The sequence below is a fragment of the Octopus bimaculoides genome, chromosome 14, assembly GCF_001194135.2.
Source record: "Octopus bimaculoides isolate UCB-OBI-ISO-001 chromosome 14, ASM119413v2, whole genome shotgun sequence".
Taxonomy (NCBI): Eukaryota; Metazoa; Mollusca; class Cephalopoda; order Octopoda; family Octopodidae; genus Octopus; species Octopus bimaculoides.
Genome location: NC_068994.1, coordinates 43954831 through 43958177, shown reverse-complemented (window position 1 = coordinate 43958177; position 3347 = coordinate 43954831). Strand labels below are relative to the sequence as shown.

The window sequence follows — 3347 nt, the reverse complement described above, 5'->3', positions numbered from 1 at the left end:
TTATTATTATTATTATTATTATTTTATTATTATTATTATTATTTTATTATTATTATTGTTATTATTATTATTATTATTATTTTATTATTATTATTATTATTATTATTATTTTATTATTATTATTATTATTATTATTATTATTGAGTGGGAGAGCAGCGCATACCATCAAAGTCACAGTGGGGTAAAACATATGAAGCCCAGTATATCCGTCATGACAACCCGTCTGATAAGGGTACACCAGACACATGCATCCCAAGCATATGTGCGTGACATGGTGATCTCATATCAAGATAAACAGCACATGACTTTGTAGGTGTGGCCCAGTTGGAAATTTCTTCAGGTCGAGTAGCCCATCCCACTCAAAAGGTCCCTGAATAAGGGTAGTTTAAGGATGTAGAACAAAGCACTCATGTTTTCAGAGGTGAATTATCCAGACCCCAAAGAATTCTTCTTAACACATGGCTATGATGCTCCTCGACTACTTCTGCTCATGATCAGCCACTAAGGGACATACCCAACAGGTTAAGGTCAAACAACTGACAAACAAATCTGTGGTATGGAGCAGAATATTTGCTGTAGCCCCTCTTTTTATACCAAGACAAAACATGTACATGATAACACTTCCAATCAGTTTAGATCAGAAGTCATGAGAGCCACTGTCTGGTACTGCATCAGGGCATTTATTATTATTATCATCATCATCATCATCATCATCATCATCATCATTATTATTATTATTATTTTTTTTTTTTTTTTCATATACACTCAATAGATTAAACTGTTGGAAAAGAAAAAATCCTAACGTCGGGCTACAAGTAACCTTAGATGCCAAGAACCCTCCTAAGTATCCTAGCTGTCTCTAATAACATTGTTTTCTGCACCTGTACTAAACTGGGTTTTATGCCTATTTCCTTTATCCATCTAGTCAGACCTTTAGGGATAATTCCTAATGCACTTACAACTACTGGGATATATTTTAGCCGCACTTTCCATAGTCTCTGTAATTCAATGGCTAGGGCCTGGTACTTTGCTTTTTTTTCTATACTTCTCAAATTAATGTAAAGTCAATTATCTGGCACTTTCTATCCTCTCTATCTACTACTACCAAATCAGACCTTCTAGCTTCTATTACTTTGTTAGTCTGAATGGTAAAGTCCCACATCTTGTATTTCTTACTTTCTAGTACTTTACTAGGTTCATGGTCACACTATTTGTCAGTATGCTCAAATCCTTGCTTTCTACATATCTCCCAGTTGATTACTCTCCCTAGATTGTCATGTCTTTTCTTGTATTTTTTCTGTGTCAGCATGCTACATTCACTTACTATGTAACGCTTTCCTCTTTTGATTAGTATAATCTACATTGGGAATCTACTTGATTTTTGTCTATCTTGGCTTTAATCCAATTACTCCTTAATGCTTGATCTTGTGCTACTACTAACAAACTTACTGTCTCCCTTTTCAGCTTCCCTTTCTGCAGCCATAACCATGTCTCACTACTACTATTTGTTGCAACTATCTTTGGTAATCTACCATGCAATGCCTTCTCCTGCCAATCAGTAGTAGTATTTCACTCATGTATGCTAATTTAGTTAGCGAGTATTTTGTCTTGCAGTTTTTAGTGACAAGTCTTCTCAGATCTCAAGAATCTTTCTTTGGATTCTGGCAAAATATTGGATGGTACCTTTCTGCCAGTCGACAATGTAAGTTGCAATTCCAATTTCTTTTAGTCTTTGAGGTAGCATTTTGGATGTTGTGCCAAGTGCACCAATTACTACAGGAATAATTATTGTCTTGGCCTTTCACAGACTCCTCAGCTCTCTGGCTAGATCCTGGTATTTCTTGATTTTGTTAATTTTCTTTGGTATTGACTCTGCTATCATAGGGTGTTGCAAAATCCGTGATCTATGTGCTTCTTTATTTTGTCTTCTATAATCATGTTCCATCTTCTTGCCTCAATACTATGGTCAGTCTTTATGGTGAAGCCCCACAAAATTTTTTAATTTTCATTTTATATCATGGATTCTGGTTCATGTTCATACCACTTCTTTGATGTTTTGAAGACACACACTTGGCTAACATCCCAATGCACTCTTTTGCTAATACAGTCATGTCTGTGCTTCTACTCCTTTTGTGCTAGCATACTGCACTCACTCAAAATATGATCGATACTCTCATCTCTTTCCCTGCAGATTCAACCTTTTATTATTATTATTATTACTATCATCATCATCATCACCATCAGCATCATCATCGTTGTCATCATCGTCATCATCATCATTATTACTTAGTTATAGTTGTTATATCTCTTCCTAAACTGTTTAAGAAATATTGTCATGAGTACAGATAGACATGCCTACACATATGTACATAAACATATACTCTCAAAACCACACACATAAATTTGAGTACATTTACATATTTACATATACACATTTATACATAAATACAGAGAAACAACTTATGTACAACACACACACATACACACACACACACACACACATACACACACACACACACACACACATATTATGGTGTTCTTTAAAGCATATTATTAAATTATATACCACTGATTAAACCAACTAAATGAGGCCTCCACGTTAATTGAATAGAAGTTTTAATCCAGATTCAAGAGAAAAAGAAGAAACAAAGCAAACAAACAATAAATGAATAAATAAATGAATAAATAATAGTTGAAGAAAGAGATGAATGAACAAAGAAACTATTCTTTTGTTACATTATTATCACAGGCAAGATATTTTATTCTTTGAAGAACAATTGTTATTTATTTCATGAAATTATTTTCAAGTTTTTGCAGTAGCATCAACATGACTGCGTGTTATTATGCATCATCAACAAGCCTTTTCACTTATCTGCCACACTATTAAAAAATATAAAAGAAAGAGTTGATAAAAGATTTAGTCGTGCTTTTCGCTAGCCAAATGTACAGTTGTGATTTGCTTTAAGGCAAATAGCAGGATTCTTTGAGAAAATAAAACAAGAGCAACATTCCTCAAAAATTAATAGAATAGGCCGTTTTATTTGAAATGAAAATTTCTACACTAAATTGATATAAAAAATTATTTTTCAAGATATATATATATATATAATTTTATTTTATTTTATTTTATTCAAATAAATATATATATTTTTTATTTTATTTTATTTTATTTTATTTTATTCTATTTTATTATTTTTTTTTGAGAATCAGTTTCATGGAGAAAGAGATGGTTAAATTTTAGAACTTCTTGCAAAAATTGGATTAGATCCCAGAATGTTTTATATATATGTGTGTGTGTGGGTGTGTATATACATATATATATATAAATATATATATACATACATATA

General features: G+C 32.1%; 1 protein-coding gene across 2 annotated transcripts in view; it reads left to right on the top strand.

The window, feature by feature from the left end:
* The window catches only part of LOC106877752 (protocadherin-11 X-linked), a 98766-nt gene that overhangs the window by 77072 nt on the left and 18347 nt on the right, over nucleotides 1-3347 (top strand). The window lies entirely within an intron of this gene.